Here is a 26,722-nt window from a genome sequence, read left to right on the forward strand (position 1 = left end):
AGAAGGGTAACAAGGATAATCCAGGAAATTATAGGCCGGTGAGCCTTGCGTCAGTGGTAGGGAAATTATTAGAGAGGATTCTTCGGGACAGGATTTACTCCCATTTGGAAACAAATGGACTTATTAGCGAGAGGCAGCATGGTTTTGTGAAGGGGAGGTCATGTCTCACTACTTTGATTGAGTTTTTTGAGGAAGTGATGAAGATGATTGATGAAGGAAGGGCAGTGGATGTTATCTATATGGACTTCAGTAAAGCCTTTGACAAGGTCCCTCATGGCAGACTGATACAAAAGGTGAAGTCACATGGGATCAGAGGGCAGCTGGCAAGATGGATACAGAACTGGCTCAGTCATAGAAGACAAAGGGTAGCAGTGGAAGGATGCTTTTCTGAATGGAGGGATGTGACTAGTGGTGTTCCGCAGGGATCAGTGCTGGGACCTTTGCTGTTTGTAGTATATATAAATGATTTGGAGGAAAATGTAGCTGGTCTGATCAGTAAGTTTGCGGACGACACAAAGGTTGGTGGAGTTGCGGACAGTGATGAGGATTGTCAGAGGATACAGCAGGATATAGATCGGTTGGAGACTTGGGTGGAGAAATGGCAGATGGAGTTTAATCCGGACAAATGTGAGGTAATGCATTTTGGAAGGTCTAATGCAGGTGGGAAGTATACAGTAAATGGCAAAACCCTTAGGAGTATTGACAGGCAGAGAGATCTGGGCGTACAGGTCCACAGGTCACTGAAAGTGGCAACGCAGGTGGATAAGGTAGTCAAGAAGGCATACGGCATGCTTGCCTTCATCGGTCGGGGCATAGAGTATAAAAATTGGCAAGTCATGCTGCAGCTGTACAGAACTTTAGTTAGGCCACATTTGGAATATTGCGTGCAATTCTGGTTGCCACACTACCAGAAGGACGTGGAGGCTTTGGAGAGGGTGCAGAGGAGGTTTACCAGGATGTTGCCTGGTCTGGAGGGCATTAGCTATGAGGAGAGGTTGGATAAACTCGGATTGTTTTCACTGGAACGACGGAGGTGGAGGGGCGACATGATAGAGGTTTACAAAGTTATGAGCGGCATGGACAGAGTGGATAGTCAGAAGCTTTTTCCCAGGGTGGAAGAGTCAGTTACTAGGGGACATAGGTTTAAGGTGCGAGGGGCAAAGTTTAGAGGGGATGTGCGAGGCAAGTTCTTTACACAGAGGGTGGTGAGTGCCTGGAACTTGTTGCCGGGGGAGGTGGTGGAAGCAGGTACCATAGAGACGTTTAAGAGGCATCTTGACAAATACATGAATCGGATGGGAATAGATGGATATGGTCCCCAGAAGTGCAGAAGGTTTTAGTTTAGGCAGGCATCAAGATCAGCGCAGGCTTGGAGGGTCGAATGGCCTATTCCTGTGCTGTACTGTTCTTTGTTCTTTGTTTGTTCTTTGACTCAAACAGATTATCATTAGTTCATTCTTCACATGAAGATAAAATCTAATTTGATTCTTTGCTCCTTAAATAGGAAATAATTCAGTATTGAACAAAGTTGATGATGTCTTATGGGGTATCGAAGCAAGTTTATCGCTGCTCTAATTAAAAAGTAGAGGAAGTTACAGCTCCAAAAGGCAGTTCAAGAAAAGAAAGAACGACTTGCATTTATATAGCATCTTTTACAACCACTGGATGTCTCAAAGCACTTTACAGCCAATGGAGTCCTTTTGAAGTGTAGTCACTGTTGTAATGTAGGAAACACAGTAGCCAATTTGCACACAGCGAGATCCCACAGCCAACAATGCTATAATGACCAAACAATCTGTTTTTGTGATGTTGATTGAGGGATAAGTATTGGCCAGAACACTGGGGATAACTCCCCTGCTCTTCGAAATAGTGCCATGGGATTTTTTACATCCACCTGAGAGGGCAAACAGGGCCTCAGTTTAACACGTCATTCAGAAGACGATACCCTCCCACAGTGAAGCACTCCCTCAGTACTGGACTGGAGTGTCAGCCTTGATTTTTGTGTTCAAGGCCTGGCGTGGAACTTAAACCCACAAAGTTCTGATTCAGAGGCAAGAGTGCTTCCAGCTGGCCACAACTGACACTGGGTCTTATCAAGGCTCTCCTAATATGGTGCATTGATTCTCCTGATTGATAATGAACAATCTAAGGGATGGAATTGCATTGTGCATTATTAATAATGGGCCAAAGCATTCGCATAAAATTCCTTCACCCACTTTTTCCATAGACTGCAAAACGTTGCACATCACAATTTTACCCCCATAACGAACCCAATGACCTTAGGAATAAAAATTAAAAAGAAGGCATTGAAAGCATTAATATCTAAAAGGCACTGCTCAGGTTGTGTAATGTTAAATATTACGTAAACTTAGAAAGAGAAATATGGTATCAATTTTTCTGTGTTGCCCTGCAAGGATTTTTGTTTTATAGCATTAATATGTGATAGGCCTTGCAGAACTCAAAATTTCTCTCAGAAGTGTCACTAATGTGTCTAAACTGATAGCAACATCACCAGGATAAGTGAGACCGTGTCATCTAATCGACCAGCACGTTGATTAATATGTGGCACTGAAGATCAATGGGTTTCATTGCACTTGAGTGATCTATGCTTTTGTTTCAGTTTGTTGGTTAACCCCATTGTGCAATATACTGTTTGGAATTTATCTCATAGAGTTTCTTTCTGCGAGTGGGTGTGCACTTAAGGAAGACTTGAAGTCCAGACAAGTATTTCCATCCCAAACAAAACACCAGACATTTTGAATTTCTGGTCCCTGGACATTCACAGGAGCTGTGTCCCAAGCTCTTTCCGGTTTGACTTGATCCAAATTTAATAAAACTTCTGCTTCAAATGATACAGCTCCAGGGCAGATCTGTACAATTCTGGGAATCGGTTATAGACGTTTTGGAGATTCAAAAACACATTTTATTCATCTCTTAAAGAGATAAAGCAAATACATATAATTCAGGTGGTTGATTACTGGAACCAGTGCTCTGTGAAACTTATTTTATTATTCATTCTTGGTCGCTGGCAAGGTTGACATTTATTGCCCATCTCTAGTTGCTGTTGAGAAATTGATGGTGAGCTGCTTTCTTGAACATTTGCCATCCGTCCAGTGAATGCATTCCCAATAGTGCTGATTTAGTGATTTTGACACAGAGATGATGAAGAAATGGGGAATACGTCCAATTCAGGATGGTGTGTGGCTTAAGGACATAAGAACTTAAGAAATAGGATCAGGAGTCAACCATACGGTCCGTCAAGTCTGCTCCACTATTCAGTACGATCATGACTGACCCAGGATAAGTGAGACCGTGTCATCTAATCGACCAGCACGTTGATTAATATGTGGCACTGAAGATCAATGGGTTTCATTGCACTTGAGTGATCTATGCTTTTGTTTCAGTTTGTTGGTTAACCCCATTGTGCAATATACTGTATGGAATTTATCTCACAGAGTTTCTTTCTGCGAGTGGGTGTGCACTTAAGGAAGACTTGAAGTCCAGACAAGTATTTCCAAGTATGGCCTCAATTCCACTTTCCCGACCACTCCCCATATCCCATGATTCCCTGCAAGACCAAAAACCTGTCAATCTCAGCATTAAATATATCCAATGATGGAGCATCCATAAGCCTCTGGGGTAGAGAATTCCAAAGATTCACAACCCTCTGAGTGAACAATTTTCTCCTTATCTCAGTCTTAAATGATCGGCCCTTATCCTGAGACTGTGCCCCCGTGTTCTTGATTCCCCAGCCAAGGGAAACAATCTCTCTGTGTCTTACCTTTCCAGCCCCTTCTGAATCCTGCATGTTTCAATGAAATCACCTCTCGTTCTTCTAAACTCCAGAGAGTTTAGGCTCAATTTACTCAGCCTCTCATCCCAGGAACTAATCCAGTGAGCTGTACCACGGACAAGGCAAATATACTCTTCCTTAAATGTGAAGACCAAAACTGCGCACAGTGCTCCAGGTTGGTCTCACCAAAGCCCTGTCTACTCCTGCACCTATTTCTTATGTTTTTGTATTCTTAAGTCACACACCATCCTGACTTTGGAGGCAAATTTGGGAGGGGGGGAGGGTGATGATATTTTACATTGGTAGTGTCAGAAGTGAAATACTTCTGCAGCCAATGATACACTATAATCTAAAAGAGATAAGCTCCTCACCTTTGATAGTATCTGGTATCCAATTTTCATAAATCCTGGGAATCGAGGTTAAAAACAAAGCACTCTTTGCCATTGCCCTCCAATGGAATAGGTCCACTAAAAAAGGAAAACTATTGCTTAGAGGCTGTGGGTTTTTGCTTCAGCTCTGCACTCCCAGACCTCAAGCACCAGTATAAAAGCGCCTACTTAGCTGTGTCATAGGAAGAAATGCAAATTGTCTAGTTTGCGAATTAATTATGAGTTAGGGGACAAGTGTGCTCAACACATTCAGGCAGTCCCTTCACAGATGTAAAGAGAAAATGCTGGAAATATTCAGCAGATCAGGCAGCAACTGTGGAATTATTCTTAGTGTTTAATGCACTGTGGTATTAGTATTTAATTCATTGCTGCTGCTCATTTACAGATGCTGCATGACTCTGCCGAGTATTTCCAGCATTTTCTATTTATATTTCAGATTTCCAGCATCCACAGTATTTTGCCTTTTGTATCAATTCCTCACTAATCCTGGTAAACAGGGACTTTCACACAGCACCTACTGCATTTCTAATGGAGCCAGAAGAGGCTACCCTTTTAATTCCCTTTCAAGTCGCATACCATCCTTACTTGGAAATATATCACAGTTCCTTTATTGTCGCTGGATCAAAATCCGAGAGCTCGCTACCTAACAGCACTGTGGGTGCACCTTCACTACATGGACTGCAGTTCAACAAGGTGGCTGAACACCAACTTCTCAAGGGCAACTAGCGATGGACTATAAATGCTGGCCTTGCCAGAGTCAACCTCATCTGCAGAATGCTTTATTCAAAAGCTGGAATGATAATTGAACTAAATGCATTTTACTGGAGGCCAAGAGACTGAGGAAAATTGGCCCTAAGATCTGAGCTCAATGTCATTTCTCCTGCTGAGGATACGATCATGCGAATTAGAAGCAGGGGTAGGCCACTCGGCCCCTCGAGCCTGCACCGCTATTCAAGAAGATCTGATCTTAGCCTCAACTCCACATTCCCGCCTACCCCCGATAACCTTCCACCCCTTTGCTTATCAAGAATCTATCTACACCTGCCTTAAAAATATTCAAAGACTCTTCCACTGCCTTTTGAAGAAGAGAGTTCCAAAGACTCACGACCTTGAGAGAAAATATTTCTCCTTATCTCTGTCATAAATGGGCGACCCCTTATTTTTAAACAGTGACCCCTAGTTCTAGATTCTCCCACAAGGGGAAACATCCTTTCCACATCCACCCTGTCAAGCCCCCTCAGGATCTTATATGTCTCAATCAAGTCACCTCTTACTCTTCGAAACTCCAGTAGACTAGCCTGTCCAACCTTTCCTCATAAGACAGACTGCCTATTCCAGGCATTAGTCTAGGAAACCTTCTGTGAACTGCTTCCAACGCATTTACATCCTTCCTTAAATAAGGAGACCAATACTGTACATAGAACTCCAGATGTGGCCTCACCCCCAATGCCCCGTATAAATTGATGAAGCTGTGACAAATCTGTCCTGTTGGGCTGATTTAGAATTTTTTTTCAAATGGTGTGCTACATGTTATAAGCAAGTAGAACACAAATCAGGAGATCTACACAGCTCAGCTGTTAAATTATTTTTGCCTTGAATAGGAAGCAAACAACAGTTTCGTACAATGTGCACTAATGAATACCTATCAGTGCTCTGATCTGGATGCTATCCGTAGCTGTGAATTTCTGCTTGCTGAAAATTCCCAATGTCGGTGGCACTTCAAGAAATCTTGGTGGAAGCCATTTGTATCACAGCAGAGCTTGCTGTCAACAATTGTGGTTGAATTATTAAGTTACCAGATGCACTCGGGTTACATCAGGGTATCTGCCGAAATCAGCTGCTTGGGAGTTAAAGTTTTAATGTGACAATGTGCACAAATGGCCCTCTTTAGCAAAATGGTTTGACTTTCTGGGTTCTTCTTCCGTCATTTTTATGCACTGTGTTTCTTTTTAGTATGTATAAATCGGATGTTAAACTTCCACTAGAGGGGATATTCAGCCAATATATGTAAATATAGTCACAATACAACCGGTGAATTCTAAATATAGTTTGTATTTAGCATGCACTATTTTAGTATCCTGTCACGATTGTAAAACGTCATAGTAAGAACAGATAAAATGGTTCAGCGGGTTAGATTGTGGCAGAATACAAGTCATTTATCCTTGCAGTACACCAGGAAAATTAAAGATAATGAGGCAAATATAATTTTGCTCCTTGTATTTAATTTCCGTGCACAAAGAGGACTAATGATGGAACGGAATGCAGGAAATTGGCAGCCTTTAACTGGAAGTATTGTTCTAAGGCACATTCTGCTTTTCTTTGATGTCATATTGCATTTAGAGCATTGAATGAGAAAGTAATTTTCTTCATTGCATTAGGAGCACACATGTTCAGTTTGTGGGAACACCTGGGAATCAACTGTATGAAAACAGTAAATGGAATGGAATACAAAATGACAGCATTCTTAATGGCCTGACAGCAGACTGAATGCTAACAAGCCAGTTAAGTAACAGAAGGGGAGAGTGTAATGAAGGCCACCTTATATATTCGAAAAGGTACTCTTTTTGCACAGCAGAATATATTGAAGTAAATAGGCCATCCTGAAAGGTTACTATTACAGCCATGCCCCAAGATCTACATATTCACATTTATATTGCTTTCATTTGAAATGGAAAATATATTAATATTATATTATTTGCTGCTTATTGGTTACTTTAGGCTCTGTGCAATTCCTTCAATAAAACCACAGTAATAATATGTTAAAGACATACTCTGCTGTGAATACCAGTAAGCACTGCACTAAGCTGCAAATAAAGACAGTAAAAATCCCTGCATCTTGTAATGTTTTACTGGGTTAAAGATGCTATATAACTGCCAGTTATTGTTGTGTTTGGACCCTTAGTAAAATAAAAACAAAACATTTTTAATATACGATTTCTGTGGAAATGTTTGCCCCTTATGTTGTTTTGAAGAAGTCAAACATACCCACAATTATCTCTCTAACATGGGCTGGTGTTTTACAAGGAGGCGGTGGTCATGCTATTGTCTGAAGAGCCGGGGGCAAGCCTGCGTCTGCCAGCCCTGGAATCTACAACCGTATTTCACGGTCCTCAGGCAATTAATTGTCTGCAGTCGTGACTTCCACCCCTCTGAGGCAGGATGTCCTGCCTTCAAGAGCTGTCGGACAACCAGAGGGCCGGCAGCTCTTCAGATCCAGCAGCACCACTGGGAGCATTGGCCACCTGCTGGGACTGTATCCAGTGAGAAGAGGCACCAGGCACGCTGGCCTCGGAAGCAGGTAAGTGGGGTCGGGGCTCGCCAGGGCCAATCAAGCAGGCCCTGGCAAGGAGGAGGGGGGTCAATGGAGAGGGTTGGTGGGTGGTGGGGGGGGGGGGGTGATGGTTTCCAGTGGGCTGGCCTCCCTAGTTGGTGAAGTGCCCATCCGCTGCTGGTAAATCACCAGCGGTGGTATTAAGAGATCCTTAAGTGGCCATTAATTAGACACGGTGCCCCTCCCCCCATCGCCTCCCACCCGATTTTGCATCCCTCCCGCCCGCCTCCCAGGCGACTCCCAGTCGGGTGGGTGGAAAATTAAATTCCAGCTGTGGTTTCAATCAAATGTTGCTGAAACATTTATGAGCTATTAGTATATCTAGCCAATCAAGTATTTTTCTTTTCTTGACTTAAAGGCATGTATAAAAAGGGATTGTAAAACGTCATCTGGTCTCTCAGTCCACCCCATCCAGACAGGTTGTAGCTTTGTACATTATTTATTCACCCTTAAAGTTAATCAAGCAAAATCCCAGGAGAGCGTACTAATCCACAAGTCTCAGTGGACCCAACCCACGAATTACATTTTAAAGCTCAAACTCCCTATGTGCCCAGGAACTTGTCCCCCCTCCCCCCCTTTTTATTGGTCCGCAAAGAATCCATACTGAGTGCTCACTTCAGTAATCTGTTTGAGAGGTCTCTGACACTCTACAAAAAGAATGGTGTCTTTGGGCAGTGCCATTCTGCCAAGATCTAGATTCAGGACTTTTAATTATAAATATTGGTATCTGTTTATTGTAATTAGAAGCTCAGGTTAAATGTATTTGATTTCTCACAGATGGCAAAATACCTTACAGACTGCAATCAAACAGCAGAATATCCCAGGTCTGTGGTTTAGGATTTTTTGATGCCCATTTGTGGTATGTCAGATACCTCATTGCCTGTGAAGACATCAAAATCTAGCCTTTAACGTACGTGTTTATTCATTATATTTTTATATATATAGGACCCAAGCGAAATATCTTTTTAAGAATTAACTTTCAACCCTAATCTATGGTGTTCCCATTGCTGCAGCAAAAATTGCTGGAATTTCTTGATGTTAAGTAAAGACAATTGCTGTAAATGGGAAATATAAACTGCGCAGTTCTGGAACTTCCCAAAATTGGAAGGGTTGGTGGCTTTGAAATGTACAAATGGTGAGGTGGGAACGTGTAGATTCAGAACAAAGAAAAGCAAAGCTGGAAATGGAAAGCAGAAAATTAGTAAATGAGTGTGGAAGGCAGAAGGCACAAAGAAAATAGACAACAAAGGAGTTGTACAGTGATTAATGGTATATACCCCAACGCACAGGGTCTAGTGAGGACATAGCTGAGGGCATAGGTAGACACCTGGAAGTACGATATCATAGCTATTACAGAAACATGGCTTAAAAAAGGGTATAAATGGCAGCTCAACATTCCTGGTTGCGGGGTTTTCATACAGGATAGAGAGGGATAAAAAAGGAAGGTTGCAATATTGGTCAAAGAAACACTCAGAGCAGTGAAGAGGGATAATATACTGGAAAGATCATATCCATTGAACTGAGGAACAAAACAAGGGTAGTCACTCTGTTGGAAGACTACCATAAACCCCCAAACAGTCAGAGGGAGTTAGAAGAGCGAATATATAGGCAAATTGCTGAGAGTTACAGAAACAATAGGGTAGTAATAGTCGGGGTTTTCAACTACCCTAATATTAACTGGGATAAAATCAGTGTGAAAGGTGCGGAGAGCACAAATTTCTTAAAGTCAAGTATGTGGATATCCCAACAAGAGAATGAGCAGTTCTGGACTTAGTTTTAGGGAATGAAGCAGGGCAGGTGGAAGAAATATCAGTGAGAGAGCATTTTGGTTGTAGTGATCATATTTCAGTTAGATTTAGCATAGTCATGGGAAAGGATATAGATAGATCAAGAGTTTTAAATTGGGGAAAGGCCAATTTTACTAAGCTGAGTTGTGGTTTGGCAAAATTGGACAGGAAACAGCTACTTTAAGGTAAATCAGTGTGGGAGCAGTGGGAGGCACTCAAAGAGGAGATTGAAAGGGTTCAGAACAAATATGTCTCATAAAGAAAAAGGATGGGACACTCAAATATAGACCCACCTGGATGACAAAGAGCATACATAAGGCAAAAAAAGGAAATCTTATGGCAGATACCAAGAGCTCCATACTACAGAAAGCCTGAAGGTGTATAGAAAGTGGAGGATAAAACTAAAAAGTAAATTAGAAAGGCAAAAAGAGGGCATGAAAAATATTGGCAAATAAAATCAAGGAAAACCCAAAAATGGTTTATAAATATATAAAGAACAGGAGAATAACTAAGAAAAGAGTGGGCCCATTAAAAGTGTGGAGGCAGAAGATGTGGGTATGGTCCTTAAGGAATACTTTGCTTCAATTTTCATAAAGGAGAGGAATAATGCAGACATTGCAGTTAAGGAGGAGGAGTGTGAAATATTGGATGGGATAAACATAGTGAAAGAGTAAATATTAAGGGGCTAGCATCTTTGAAAGTAGATAAATCACCCGGCCTGGATGAAATGTTTTGCAGGCTGCTAAGAGAAGCAAGGAAGCAAATAGCAGAGGCTCTGACCATCATTTTCCAATCCTCTCAGGCTACAGATGTGCTGCCAGAGCACTGGAGGACTGCTAACATTGTATTGTTATTTAAAAAGGGAGGAAGTGATAGAGTAAATACTGGCCACTCACCTTAACCTCGAAGGTGGGAAAATTATTGGAAAAGATTCTGAGGGACAGTGTAAATTGTCATTTAGAAGGGCACTAATTAATCAAGTACAGTCAGCATGGATTTGTTAGGGGAAATGACTAACTTGTTTGAAGTTTTTGGGAGGTGACAAGGAGGATCAATGAGAGTAGTGTATAGTCTTGGATGTGGATCTTAGCAAGGCTTTTGATAAGCTCCCATATGGCAGATGGTGAGAAAAGTAAGAGCCCATGGGATCCAAGGAGAAGTGACAAGTTGGATCCAAAATTGACTTAGTGGCATGAAGCAAAGAATAATGGCGAACAGGTGTTCTTAAACTGGAAGGTTGTTTTCAGTGGGGTTCCACAGGGCTCAGTTGCTTTTCATGGTATATACATCAATGATTTAGACTTAAATGTAGGGGCATGATTAAGAAGTTTGTAGACGATACAAAAATTAGGTGCATGGTTGATGAAGAAGAAGAAAGCTATAAACTGCAGGAAGATATCAATGGGCTGGTCAGGTGAGCAGTAAAGTGGCAAATGGAATTCAATCCAGGGAAGTGTGAGGCAATACATTTGGGAAAGGCAAACAACGCAAGGAAATACACAATAAATGGTAGGATTCTGAAAAGCGCAGAGGAGCAGAACAACCTTGGAGTGCATGTCAACAGATCCCTCAAGGCAGCAGGACAGATAGATAAGGTGGCTAAGAGGGCATATGGGATACTTTCCTTTATTGATCAAGCTTTTGGTCAGCTAACCTAATATCTCCTTATGTGTCATATTTTATCTTATAATGCTCCTGTGAAGCATCTTGGGATGTTATGTTACACTAAAGGTGTTATATAAATACAAGTTGTTGTTGTTAAATCTCCAACAACAATTAAAATCTGAAGGAATGAGACTCCGTGCTTTTAAAAGTAAATTTTAATTGCCAGAGACCTTCATTGGCAGTAATTGAGACGCTAGACGGTCTTGTCCGACTTATTCCTTAATAATAATGAGCGCTGATAGTCTCAAGATTATTCTTACCACAAAATCTGGGTTATCTCTTTAAGTAATAATTTTAATGTTTTCTCTGTAGTTGTTTAATATTTATATATTATGAAGGAAGACTATGAGATGTGATCTATTTTAAACAAATCTCAACAGTTATTCCAAAATTTGGTCAATACTTGTCACAGCTATATTCAGTATGCTGATAATCATTTACAATTAATAGGGTTACATATAACATATATAGATATTCCTTTCTTTAACACTACAGTTATCAGGAAAATACCTTCATTAAAATAAACTCACTACAGAAATTCAAAGAGAAAAGAACTGAATAGTACAGTTAGTTAGAGCTGACGCAGGTTTGAATAAAGTCAGAGCAAGTGGATGGAGACCCATTTTTTTCTGACAGCTGATAAGAATGTGGCTGAGGTGCTGAGATAGGGCAGAAGGGGAGAGAGAAATCTGAAATGAAAGTAATTGCTGCAGTCACAGGGCAATTCCCAGCAGATGGAAATCCTGAATGAAAAATGGCCATCAGTCACAACTAATTGGGTGTTCTTGTTCTCATTCAAACAGTTTATTATAGATGGCTGGTATAGCAAATGGAAGCGGTGCATTGGAATGGTCTCTTCCGAGATTGGGGTTAAGGAACATGGATTACATCGAGATGCGTTATCTAACCTTGAATTGTGAACCACTCATATTGGATATAAGGAAGAAATAGTAAGGAGGAAATATGTTCAATTTTCTACAACCATCAAACATTATTTTATGATGTCATTGATAAAGAAATCGAGAATAAAACCTTATTAGAAATGACATTCATAATCAAAGTAATGGGACATAGGATCATAGAATAGTACAATACAGAAAGAAGCCATTTAGCCAAGAGAGTCAGTGGTGTTTTTTTCGAAAAACACTCCCACTCCCTGCTCTTTCCCCATAGCTCTGCAATTATTTCATCTTCAAGTATTTATCCAATTCCCTTTGGCAGTCTCCTATTGGCTCTTTATCCACTACCCTATTGGGCAGTGCATTCTAAATCCTTACCACTCGTTACATAAAATTGTTTTTTCTCATGTCACCTTTGGTTCTTTGTGCTTTAAATCTGCACGCTCTGGTTAGTGACCAGATGCAGCCACAAGAAACAGTGTCTCTTTGTTTCCTCAATCTAAATCCATCATGATTTTAAATGCCTCGATCAAATCTCCTCTTAACCTCCACTGCTCTAAGGAGAACTCCAGCTTTTCCAGTCTATCCAGGTAACTGTAATCCCTCATCCTGGAACCAGTCTTGTAAATCTCTTCTGTACTCTCTCTTTAAAGCCATCAAATCTTTCCGAAAGTGTGGTGCCCAGAAGTGGACACAATGGGCTGACTTTGTGCCTTTGGTAGGGGTCTCAATACTGGGCTGGAAAGCTGGGGCGACCCCGCCTTGGCCATTTGGGGGCCCCTGGCAGGATTTTCCAGCACATGCAATTAACTGGCTGGCACAGGAGCCTGCCCACAAGAGCTGCCAGCCAATCAGAGGGTGGACAGCTCTTCAGTCTCAGTTTTGAGTAGTGGGCACTGCTGGGGCTGTAGTAGGCCTGAACCAGACAACCTGGAAGAGACCCCAAAATGAAGGTAAATGCATGCTCACCGGGGTCAGTCAGGTAGACCCAGGCAAAGGGGGGGAGAAAGTGGCCATTCATGGCTGGGGAAGAGGGTTTTTGCCAAGGGGATGATCGTTGCCGCTGGATGGGGCCCTCATGGGCCGCAGGAGGGCCCACCACCCATCACCGCCCCCCACCCACCCCCACTGCCGAGCCTGCAGGAAGGTTGCCAGCTTTTACTAGGTGACCCCCATGTGACCAAGGACCCCCCACCACTACTAGTAGAATACCAGTGGCAGTGGTGAGGGCCTTAAGTAAGCCTTAATTGGCCGTTTGAGGGCCTCAATTGGCCTCTGACCGGGAAGGCTGTCCTTGACCTTTCCTGCCCCTGGTAAAATTCCATGGCATTGTAAAGGCAACGGGCACTCCACTGCCACCATCCCTCACCATTTTATGCCCCTCCCCCGTTTCCCAGCCCGTCTCTAGAGGATTGGTAAAATCCAGCCTTAGTCTTACACCTATATGTATCAAAATAGGTTACTGTTTGTGACTAAACTGATTGACCTTGTTTAAAGTGTCTTGTTACAGTTAATGAACACTAAATTAAATAATAAATCCTGTTGGTGATATGAGTGGTCAAACATTTAAGCCATGGTTCAGTTGCTAGCCCTCTCACCTCTGAGTCAGGAGATTGTAGGTTGAAGTTACATTCCAGAGATTTGAGCACAAAATCTAGGCTGACACTCTAATGCAGTAATGAGGGAGTGCTGCACTGTTAAAGGTGATGACTTTTGAATGAGACATTAAAGCGAGACCCTGGCTGCCCTCTTTGGTGGCCATGAAAGATCCTTTGGCACTGTTTTGAATAAGTGCAGGGAAATTCTACCCTGTGTCCTGGCGAATATTTATCCCTCAATTAATATCATTAAAACAGACTAACTGGTCATTCATCTCATTGCTGTTTTGCGGATCTTACTATGTGCAAATTGGATGCTGTATTCCCTACATTACTGCATTAATTTCAACAGTGACTACACTTCAAAAGTACATGATTGACTGACAAGCGCTTTGGGATGTCATGAGGTTGTGTAAGTGTGGGCATTTTCAGTGTGGTAGCCTTTGATTTTGTGTAATAGCATAAAATGGGATAGCAAATTTGCAGCCTGTTTTATATCTCTCCTGGCTTTCACTTCCATTGCTGATTCTCTATTACCCATTTTATACTATCATACAGAGTCGACAGCTGCTCTGTGTCTTTAATTATGTATGATTGGCAGCTTTATTTGATTTTCAACCATTCATTTTTCACATTTTATGTGTCTATCACAGTGGTCGACCGCCATCCAATCCAATCTGAGCCCATCAAGAGAAAAATGGAAGACTCCATGTAACGAATTAAGTACTGAATTTCAAGAAAAGCTATTGATAAGGAGTTGTCATCTCAAATCTGGCTTTGCTAGGAATATTAATGGAGGGTCACATTACTTTTTCATTTTCTGTATTGTATGAAAAACAGATACACTCTGCAAACTGGTGTGATCTGCTGTATTGTATATCATGACACTACCAGTCTATTACTTTTATCAATTCATGTTTGTAGTTTCTAGCATAAAATGTGGTCTGGTGTTTATTCTATCATGTCCAAAGTATACCAAGTCAATGAGGACTCATGACCTTCCCAGGGACATTCCAAATATTGAGCATATAAAGATACAGATGAGCAATCCTTCACATCCAGCCTTTCTCAATGCTTGCATCCAGATGATGCAACATACTCAGATGCAGGTATAGGAAATTCAGACCCAATGTGGGCCAGTCTTCAATATCATCTAAGGGTTCTACATCATATTCACCTATTGCTGAGAACGGCAAAATGGGCTGATAGATTTGTATTTTCTGTGAATTGTTGGGATAGAGGTACTGTTCCATACATGATGTTGCATTGAAACATAGAAAATAGGAGCAGGAGTAGGCCATTCGGCCCTTCAAGCCTGCTCCACCATTCATTATGATCATGGCTGATCATCCAACTCAGTAGCCTGTTCTGGCTTTCGCCCCATACCCTTTGATCCCTTTAGACCCAAGAGCTATATCTAACTCCTTTTTGAAAACATACAATGTTTTGGCCTCAACTGCTTTCTGTGGTAGTGAATTCCACAGGCTCACCACACTCTGGGTTAAGAAATTTCTCCTCATCTCAATCCTGAAAGGTTTACTCCGTATCCTTAGACTATGACCCCTGGTTCTGGACTCCCCCACCATTGGGAACATCCTTCCTGCATCCACCCTGTCAAGTCCTGTTAGAATTTTATAGGTTTCTATGAGATCCCCCCCACACTCTTCTGAACTCCTTTCACTGCTGTACCTGCTGCTAGACTGATGTATATGCACTTTGCCCATATGTTGTTTAATTTTTGTTTCAGTTAACTTGCTTTGCCTCTTTTCTGATTGCTGTGCTAATGCAATCCTTAATTGTTAGGGGCTTTCTTCATTACAACCACTTTAGGTGAAAATTGAACAGTTGGTTTGACTCGCTGGGAGTCCGGAACTTCCAAATCAGCAGTCTTTGTTTATTTAAAACTTCAAATATCAAAGTAGCATTGTTGGCATCAGAAAGTGAACCAGCAGCAGAGATGGCAGCAGTGAGTTGTCATGATTTTTGCAATAAACATTGTTTTGGAGAGGTTCTAAAGTGAGGTTGTCTCATTTGCTTATAAGAATATCGCCAACAGTCCAAAGCAAACATTCAGTGCCATCAGTCTCTGCAATCAGACCAGTCTTCTTTCATTTCTGCCATAGACCCTCTGCTCTCCAGAATGGCAGCAACACAACAGCTGAAGCTTAGTAAATGATCTTTTATGACAGAGAATCTTGGCATTTCAATTCTTTTAGACATCTGCATTTTGAGTGAGTTTAGAAATCTAAGGGACAGTCTATCAGAGATCTTATCTGAGGGCCACAAATATTCTGCAGTCCCATAGTAGCCTTGCAACATGTATTCACACATTATACAGCTGGAACTGTATAAAACACTGGTTAGGCCACAGTTGGAGTATTGCGTACAGTTCTGTTCACTACATTGCAGAAAGGACATAATTGCTCTGGAGAGAGTACAGAGTAGATTTACAAGAATGATGCCGGGGCTCGAAAGTTACAGCTATGAGGAAAGATTGGATAGGTTAGGGTTGTTTTCCTTAGAACAGAGGAGACTGAGGGGTGACTTAATAAAGGTGTACAAAATTATGAGAGGACTAGATAGAGTAGACAGGAAGGACCTGTTTCCCCTAGCGGAGAGGTTAATTACCAGGAGACACAGATTTAAAGTGATTGGTAGAAGGATTAGAGGGGACATGAGGAAAAACTTTTTCACCCAGAGGGTGGTGGGTGTCTAGAATTCACGGTCCGGAATGGGTTGGAGGCAGAAACCCTCAATTCTTTTAAAACCTGCACCTGAAGTGCTTTAACCTGCAAGGCTATGGACCTGGTGATGGAAGGTGGGATTAAATAGGACGGCTAGTTTTTTGGCTAGCGTGGACACAATGGGCTGAATGGCCTCCTTCTGTGCCATAATTTTTCTGTGGTTCTATGGTTCTAGCAGACAGATGATTGTATTGAAGGATGAGGCAATGGCTGAGGATATAATTAAGGCTGTAGTTTTTTCCATTTCTTTCTTCTGCAGAGTACTTGAAGCTCTTCAGAAACAGAATGTCAAGGGATATGGAGGATTGGATCAGGAAAAAAAAGGAAGCTTACAGCAGATCCCAAACGCTGAAAACAGCGGAGGCACTAGAGGAGTATAAAAGTGAAGCGTGGCACTTAAAAAAGTAATTAGAAGAGCGAAGAAGGGGCATGAGAAAACACTGGCGGGCAAGATAAAGGAAAATCCCAAGGCGTTTTATCAGTATATTAAGGGTAAGAAGATAGCCAAGGAAAGAGTAGGGCCCATTAGGGACCGATGTGGCAATCTTTGTGTGGAGCTGGAGGACATAGGTGAGGTTTTAAATGATTACTTTTCATTGGTGTTCACTATGGAGAAGGACGATGTAGGTGTAGAGATCAGGGAGGGGGATTGTGATATACTTGAACATATTAGTATTGAAAGGCAGGAAATATTAGCTGTTTTAGCGGGCTTAAAAGTGGATAAATCCTCAGGCCCAGATGAGATGTATCCCAGGGTGTTATGTGAGGCAAGGGAGGAGATAGCTGGGGCTCTGACACAAATTTTCAAATCCTCTCTGGCCACAGGAGAGGTACCACAGGACCGGAGGACAGCGAATGTGGTACCATTATTCAAGAAGGATAGTAGGCATAAACCAGGTAATTACAGGCCGGTGAGTCTAACATCAGTGGTAGGGAAATATTGGAACAAATTCTGAGGAACAGAATTAATCTCCACTTGGAGAGGCAGGGATTAATCAGGGATAGTCAGCATGGCTTTGTCAGGGGAGATTGTGTCTAACAAACATGCTTGAATTTTTCGAGGAGGTGATTAGATGTGTCGATGAGGGTAAAGCAGTAGATGTAGTATACATGGCTTTCAGTAAGACTTTTGATAAGGTCCCGCATGGGAGATTGGTTAAGAAGGTAAGAGCCCATGAGATCCAGGGCAATTTGGCAAATTGGATCCAAAATTGGCTTAGTGGCAGGAGGCAGAGGGTAATGGTCGAGGACTGTTTTTGCGATTGGAAGCCTGTGCCCAGTGATGTACCACAGGGATCGGTGCTGGGACCCTTGCTGTTTGTAGTGTACATTAATGGTTTAGACGTGAATATAGGAGGTATGATAAGTATGTTCGCAGATGACACGAAAATTGGTGGTGTTGTAAATAGTGAGGAGGAAAGCCTTAGATTTCAGGGAGATATAGATGGGCTGGTAAGATGGGTGGAACAGTGGCAAATGGAATTTAATCCTGTAAAGTGTGAGGTAATGCATTTTGGGAGGACTAAAAAGGCAAGGGAATATACAATGAATGGTAGGACCCTAGGAAGTACAGATGGTCAGAAGGACCTTGGTGTACTTGTCCATAGATCATTGAAGGCAGCAGCACAGGTAGATGAGGTGGTTAGGAAGGCATATGGGATACTTGCCTTTATTAGCTGAGGCATAGTATATAAGAGCAGGGAGGTTATAATGGAGCTATGTAAAATGCTAGTTAAACCACAGCTGGAGTACTGTGTACAGTTCTGGTCACCACACTATAGGAAGGATGTGATTGCACTGGAGAGGGTGCAGAGGAGATTCACCAGGATGTTGCCTGGGCTGGAGCATTTCAGCTATGAAGAGAGACTGAAAAGGCTAGGGTTGTTTTCCTTGGAGCAGAGAAGGCTGAGGGGGGACATGATTGAGATGTACAAGATTATGAGGGGCACTGATAGGTTAGATAGGAAGAAACTTTTTCCCTTAGCAGAGGGGTCAAGAACCAGGGAGCATAGATTTAGGATAAGGGGCAGGAGGTTTAGAGGGGATTTGAGGAAAAATGTTTTCACCCAGAGGGTGGTTGGAATCTGGAACGCACTGCCTGCAGAGGTGGTGGAGGCAGGATCCCTCACAACATTTAAGGAGTATCTAGATGAGCACTTGAAACGCCATAGCATACAAGGCTACGGGCCAAGTGCAGGAATATGGGATTAGAATAGTTGGGTGCTGGATGGCCGGCACAGACACAATGGTCTGAAGGGCCTGTTTCTCTGCTGTATAATTCTATGACTCTATGACTCTAGGAGATAATGTTGTTCCAAAAAGTGTTCTTCATGGACTCTGTGTAAAATGTCTGCAGTTAGAAACCAAATAATCATTTGAACGCTTTCAAACATTTTTCTGTTCTTCTTCTCCAATGATGAGAAATATTGGAGTCCAATGAAAAGAGATTCTGATGTATTACAAAATTTATATTTTTGAATAATTTGTGAGAAGGTTGCAAGTTTCTTAAGCCTGAGTCCAAGATAAATATCTTTGAATGAAAGGCTGACATTTATATTAGCTGCGACTGTTAGTGTTAATTAATGATTCTAGGTAGCACTCCTCATTCATGATGCCACTGGAGTTAAGACTGTATAATGTCAATGGAATCAGGTTCCATTCAATGCATTAGATTTTGTTCCATCACTCTGGTCAAAATTCGGTGCCATTATGGAAGAAATAGCAGATAGTGGTACAGTGAGGTCTAGCACTGCCTCCCTACTCCAACCTGGATTTTCCTCCTTCTGCGTCAGTTGAGACAGCAGTAGCCATCCCTTTCCCAAGGTTTACATGTAAATATTTTGCATCTTGTCCTTGCACAGGGGGGTCCAAACCATGGACTCTGGGCCACGTGTGATCCTGACCTCTGGCAATGTGCTCTCAAAGCCCAAAGCAATTCAGTTCAATTGGCAAGCTGTTCCAGTAGAGTTACAACACAGGAATCTACTGGACAATGTGGAAAATTGCCTAAGTATGTCCATTCCATAAATAGCAGGTGGGAGGTTGATTGAGGGAGAGGAGGTGGATTGATCTGAGCTGGGGGCGGGGGGTGTAGGCGGGGGGTGGGGGGGGGGGGGGTCAATCGGAGGGCTGCTGATTGCTGATTCAGGGGATGGGGGTCTGAGGGGGTAATCGAAGGCTGCATGATGTGATCGGAGGACTCGGAGGGGATAGTTGGTGGGAGGGTTCCCAATGGCAGTGAATCCTCAGGCAGGAAGGTAGATGTAAAGGCACTGACCTCCTGAATCTGCCAAGTCCTCATCTGGATGAAGCTGCCAGGTTCCCCAACAATCAGGAAACCCAGCCGAAAGCAGTTAAAATTGAAAAGTAGAATGACAATGAGGCTCCCAGTCTCATTACCATATTTAAATTCTAACCCACCTCCCTGGAGTGGATTGCTCACCTGCCCACCTTCCAGCCTCAGTTCAAGCTGGAAATGAGTGGAATGGGAGTAGGTTTGAATTGGGAAACAGATATCTCACTCTTTAACCCTCCCCCACCCGACACAAACCCACCCACTCTTTTAGGTTAAAATTCCCCCCAAAGTTTCAGTGAGCTAAATATTTACAATAACTGCATTTCATTTAAAATTACCTTCTCTCCAGCAGCTGGACAAAGGGCAATCTATGTAGTATTTGCTAATACCCTCTATTTTCATCATATTTCTGTAGCAGTTGCACAACATATGATATGAAAGATTAAATTCTAAGGAAAGGCAGAGATAGATAGCTTTTCCCCCTGAAGGAAGACCAGAACGTAACATTATTTTCACATCCTTTTTCAAAATCACAGCATGCTGACATAGCGCTATTGAAGACTCAGTGTTCAGATTAATAAACCCTAGAAATGCTGCACTTTAGACAGTAACGTTACCGGCTCCAGATGATAGTATTATGGTCTAATACCAGGAGCAATAAATGGTGAAAAGAATGTAACAGAAGCACTATGTCAGGTTTATATATTACGGATTCCCCAATAGCCTGATAGGTAAAAACACTACTTGGTGCAGCAGAACATCATAGGAACCAAAAGGCCTGAGCTGCCTTTTCCAGTTAATGCTGAACTTGCCAGTTTCAGTCGGGTCCATATTAAGGGTGGAGTGCCCAGCCTTGTTCACTAACCAGTTAGTTCAGCTGGAAAGTGTGCATGTGTGGATATTGCATATCAGTGTGATATCTTCCGCAGTTGAATACCCTGCCAATGCTTACTGCCTTCATCAAGGTAGCCATGTACTTCAACCAGAGTGGTGTCCTCAGAACATGAAGGGAAAAAATTGGGAAACTTTTCATTCAAGTATGTCTTAAATATTTCACAGCTGACCATTCCAGCATGCAACAACCCCTCCAACTCCAGTGATTTTTCAGGAATATAACTAATTCTCCATTTGAATTTTCTTGCTTAGTGTTAAATACATTACACGGGTGTTGGGGCGGAGAGCAGCATCATTTTATGAGTAAAGAATCCACACAGGAGTCTTGGCTGCAATGGACAATGGACTTCTGCATGATGAAAGGTCCATTTGCAACCTGTGTTGTGCCAACTACTGTAAGACACTTTAAAATAGAAACTGGAACCAAGATCTTGACTCCTGCAGGATGTTGGTCCGTTCTTTCATCTGTCAGTTAATTAAGTCCCAATGCTTGAGTCAAGGTGCTAATTAAATGATTATTCCTTTGAACAATAATCAGTATTTCATTACTAAAACTCCAGCTGCTGACAGTTCAATGTAGAAATGGCTCCAATTGCTTTCAAATGTCAAAGTGTATGAGATGATTGCACACAAAATGGCTGAACCGCCAAACAGGTCTTGTTCTAACAGAAGTTTAAAATCTACATTGCTTAAAGCAGTCCTGCGGCAGTCAATTTGCATAAAGCAAGATCCCACAGAATGAGACTAATGACCAGTTGATCTGTTGGTTGAAGGATAAATGTTGCCAGGATAGGCAGATAATGCACTGCTCTTCTTTCAGTAATGCAGTGGGATCTTCTACATCTCCTGAACAGGCCAACTGCACCTTGGCGTAATGTCTTAGTTCAATTGTATGATTTATTTCAAGGTTACCTAGCAACCTAGAAATCTAATTTCTTTGAACCATTTGACATTAGGTATCTGCCCACCGTAAAGATAATTTTAGGGGTCAAACTCCTTTAAGCCTTAAATCTGATTTCATGCAAAAGTAATGCAGTAAAACGCAATGCATTTCATTCAAGTGACCGTTCAGTATGGATTTAATTTATAAGCATTTGGGATCAACTAAGGTCAGCACAGCCGATAAGAATGGAAAAGTTGGTGAAGGGACCTATCTTATCCTGGAAATCTATGAGAAAGTAATTTGTCATCAGAGAGTAGCTGACAGGCTGGTAACGATCTGGTAACAAGTATACATTGTGACAGCAATTGCATAAATCAGCCTACAAGTTCAGCCGCAAAGTTTTTTTTACTCTTTCATGGGATGTGGGCATCAGTGTCAAGCCCAGCATTTGTTGTCCATCCCTAATTGCCCTTGACAACTGAGTGGCTTGCTGGGCCATTTCAGAGGACAGTTAAGAGTCAACCACATTGCTGTGGGTCTGGAATCACATGTGGGCCAGACCAGGTAAGGATGGCAGATTTCCTTCCCTCAAGGACATTCATGAACCAGATGGATTTTTGACAACAAGCGGTGATAGTTTCATGGCACCATTACTGACTAGCTTTCCATTCCAGATTTTTATTAATTGATTGAATTTAAATTCCACCAGCTGCCGTGGTGGGATTTGAGCCCATGTCCCCAGGGCATTAGCATGGGCCTCTGGATTACTAGTTCAGTGGCATTACCACTAAGTCACTGTCTCCCAGTGCTTAACTGGATTACTAAGCTCCAAGATGGCAGGCCATAAATTCACACTCATTTCCAGTCAGAGGCATGGCTGCCGCTATATTGCTATAGGAAAAAATATAGGCATCCAGAGCCCACAGTAGGTCCTTGTCACATTGGGGAACCTCGGGCTGCACCTTTGTGGCCCAAGGAATGGACCCTGCATGTCCCACGCACCCAAAAAAATGGGTGCTCCCAAATCTCTAGATCAATGTTTCACCATGAAATCCCACATTCTTGTTTCAATATATGCTTGAGATAGTTGTTTGGTAGTACAGAACTTGAGTTTTGCTGAAAATAGAGACATATTGCCAAAGCTTTTTGTCTTGCACTCATCAGGACAACACGCAAGAATAACCAATGTAAGGGAAAACAACAACTTTTACTGCTTGAGAAAAGAGTGCTGATTGGTTGGCTCGTGAACTCTGATTGGTAGAGGCGTTGCCATGGAGAATGCACCAGTTTGTGGTGACTGACAGTTAACTGCCAAGCTTTGTTTGAAATTTAAACCAGGCAGCTTGACTTTGATTGGCCAAGGCATTGCCCTGAGGAATGAACAGTCACTTATTTTGTTCAGCTGCAACAGGCGCAATGTGTATACATGTTCTTTCTGTCTGCAAAGAACAGGGCCCTGTGCATTAATGTACATGCAAATGCGCCACACTGCGAGTCTGACTGACAATCTTAAATTGGTTGTCAGCATAGTTTTTAGCACACTTAGCACACATGTCTCTATTTTCAGCAATATGCTTAAGAATTCTATGAATGATGTCCTGATAAGATGTGGCCGACTATGGCAATCTGTGATACTAATGCTATACATGTTGTTCAGCTGCATATTGGCAAATCAAATATTTCAACCATATCCTTCCATTAGTGTTGGCACCATGCTACTGTGGGATTGGATTGGGCACTAGAAAACTGCCATTAATTTGGCACCTGAAACATTTGCATCTAAATTTAAAGAAACCTGTTGCCCCTCCAATCTCAAGCCCAACATAGCTGGTTCTGCCTCCTGAGGACAGGGGTGTTGTACTATTATCCAACTATTCAAACAAAAGGTCAGAAATTAATATACAATTTACAAACCATCTGGCACCATCAAGGCTACAGATCCAAGGAATAATAGTCCTTTAAAATCCTTGTGAATGTGTGATTGTTTTATCCTACAGCTTATAGAGATACAGCACTGAAACAAGCCCTTCGGCCCACCAAGTCTGTGCCAACCATCAACCACCCATTTATACTAATCCTACATTAATCCCATATTCTTTACCAAGAACAAAGAACAGTACAGCACAGGAACAGGCCATTCGGCCCTCCAAGCCTGCGCCGATCTTGATGCCCGCCTAAACTAACACCTTCTGCACTTCCGGGGCCCATATCCCTCTATTCCCATCCTATTCATGTATTTGTCAAGATGCCTCTTAAACGTCGCTATCATACCTTCTTCCACCACCTCCCCCGGCAGCAAGTTCCAGACACTCACCACCCTCTGTGTAAAGAACTTGCCTCGCACATCCCCTCTAAACTTTGCCCCTCGCACCTTAAACCTATGTCCCCGAGTAACTGACTCTTCCACCCTGGGAAAAAGCTTCTGACTATCCACTCTGTCCATGCCGCTTATAACTTTGTAAACCTCTATCATGTCGCCCCTCCACCTTCGTCGTTCCAGTGAAAACAATCCGAGTTTATCCAACCTCTCCTCATAGCTAATGCCCTCCAGACCAGGCAACATCCTGGTAAACCTTTTCTGTACTCTCTCCAAAGCCTCCACATCCTTCTGGTAAACCCCACCTTCCCTCAATTCTCCCACCACCTACCTACACTAGGGGCAATTTACAATGGCCAATTTACCTATCAACCTGCAAGGTTTTGGCTGTAGGAGGAAACCGGAGCACCCGGCAGAAACTCACATGGTCACAGGGAGAACTTGCAAACTCTGCACAGGCAGTACCCAGAATCAAACCCAGGTCACTGGAGCTGTGAGGCTGCAGTGTTAACCACTTCGCCACTGTGCTGCCCTGCCCCGTGCTGTGTGCTCTGCACTTATGCAGAAACATGCCTCCTGTCATTTATGTTAACTTCAATTAGAATATTCCTACAGCAGAACATATCAGCTGTTTGTGCCACTGATTAAAAGCATTTTTTCAACCTTCGCCCTCTTAGTTCCTAGAAATGGCAAAATCAGGTTGACATAAGTTTGTGAAAAAACCTAACCCAGGTTTTGATTAAAGGTTGTTTACTTTCCCACACTTAATACTTGCCCACTAGAAATATGTAACGAATTATGGCAACGTATCAAGAATGTTTCAAAACCATGCTTCCTTCATGGTGCAATGTTGTATGTAGAGCAAAAATGCAAGAAAGAAAAGCTTTTAAATTGCAAGACATCTTCCCCTTTGCTGAAAGATGTTTGAAATCTGCAGTGAAAAAGACAACTAGGATAAAAGAAAACTGCAAGAGAGATGCAAATTGAGGACAAGAAAACTTAAGATCACAAGAGAGAGGGAAAGCTTAATCAGACCAAGAAAAGCGGTGATAGGCGAGAACTGATTTTCCTTCATGAAACAAAATTTGAAATTCTGCGAGTCACTGGATAGCAACTGTTGGTTGGAACGATACCCGAAACTAATTCTAATTGGGCATTGGGCAAGGACTTAAAGAGCGTCCAGTTCAGATCACTCCAGGCTTTGACATACAGCACAGTTTATGTAAATTGGCACAGAACTCACGGGGTAAATTTTGACTTTGTACAATAGTGTAAAATAGGTGATAGCAAATCAGCAGCCAGTTTTAAATCTCTTCCAATTTTTATTACCATTGAAGTCAAGGGAGAGATGTAAAATGGGCTGCTGGTTTGCTTTCATCCATTTTATACACTCTTTTTTCCCTTTCCTTTATTTCATTGAAAATTTCTCTACTTTCCTGTTGAGATTTGAGTTCCAGCAACGATTACACAGTGCCTTCACTGGAAAAAAAATGCCCCAGCATGCTTTACAGAGAATAAGGGAACCAAATGAGGAGGTCAGTGGACAGTAAGGAGGTAGTAACTAAAGCCTGTAAGGAACTAGATAATGAAGTCAGCATGACTAAGGGAAAGAGTAGACAGGGAGCAGATGATGAACGCAAAGGGACTGGTGGTCTGAGGTGCATTTGTTTTAATGCAAGAAGTGTAGTAGGTAAGGCAGATGAACTTAGGGCTTGGATTAGTACCTGGGAGTATGATGTTATTGCTATTACTGAGACTTGGTTGAGGGAAGGGCATGATTGGCAACTAAATATCCCAGGATATCGATGCTTCAGGCGGGATAGAGAGGGAGGTAAAAGGGGTGGAGGAGTTGCATTACTGGTTAAAGAGGATATCACAGCTATGCTGAAGGAGGGCACTATGGAGGACTCGAGCAGTGAGGCAATATGGGCAGAACTCAGAAATAGGAAGGGTGCGGTAACAATGTTGGGGCTGTACTACAGGCCTCCCAACAGCGAGCGTGAGATAGAGGTACAAATATGTAAACAGATTATGGAAAGATGTAGGAGCAACAGGGTGGTGGTGTTAGGAGATTTTAATTTTCCCAACATTGACTGGGATTCACTTAGTGTTAGAGGTCTGGATGGAGCAGAATTTGTAAGGAGCATCCAGGAGGGTTTTCTAGAGCAGTATGTAAATAGTCCAACTCGGGAAGGGGCCATACTGGACCTGGTGTTGGGGAATGAGCCCAGCCAGGTGGTTGAAGTTTCAGTAGGGGACTACTTTGGGAATAGTGATCACAATTCCGTAAGTTTTAGAATACTCATGGACAAAGACGAGAGTGGTCCTAAAGGAAGAGTGCTAAATTGGGGGAAGGCCAACTATACCAAAATTCGGCAGGAGCTGGGGAATGTAGATTGGGAGCAGCTGTTTGAAGGTAAATCCACATTTGATATGTGGGAGGCTTTTAAAGAGAGGTTGATTTGCGTGCAGGAGAGACATGTTCCTGTGAAAATGAGGGATAGAAATGGCAAGATTAGGGAACCATGGATGACAGGTGAAATTGTGAGACTAGCTAAGAGGAAAAAGAAAGCATACATAAGGTCTAGGAGGCTGAAGAAAGACGAAGCTTTGAAAGAATATCGGGAATGTAGGACCAATCTGAAACGAGGAATTAAGAGGGCTAAAAGGGGTCATGAAATATCTTTAGCAAACAGGGTTAAGGAAAATCCCAAAGCCTTTTATTCATATATAAGGAGCAAGAGGGTAACTAGAGAAAGGATTGGCCCACTCAAGGACAAAGGAAGAACGTTATGCGTGGAGTCAGAGAAAATGGGTGAGATTCTCAACGAGAACTTTGCATCGGTATTCACCGAGGAGAGGGACATGACGGATGTTGAGGTTAGGGACAGATGTTTGATTACTCTAGGTCAAGTCGGCATAAGGAGGGAGGAAGTGTTGGGTATTCTAAAAGGCATTAAGGTGGACAAGTCCCCAGGTCCGGATGGGATCTATCCCAGGTTACTGAGGGAAGCGAGAGAGGAAATAGCTGGGGCCTTAACAGATATCTTTGCAGCATCCTTAAACACGGGTGAGGTCCCGGAGGACTGGAGAATTGCTAATGTTGTCCCCTTGTTTAAGAAGGGTA

The sequence above is a fragment of the Heterodontus francisci genome, chromosome 20, assembly GCF_036365525.1.
Source record: "Heterodontus francisci isolate sHetFra1 chromosome 20, sHetFra1.hap1, whole genome shotgun sequence".
Classification (NCBI taxonomy): Eukaryota; Metazoa; Chordata; class Chondrichthyes; order Heterodontiformes; family Heterodontidae; genus Heterodontus; species Heterodontus francisci.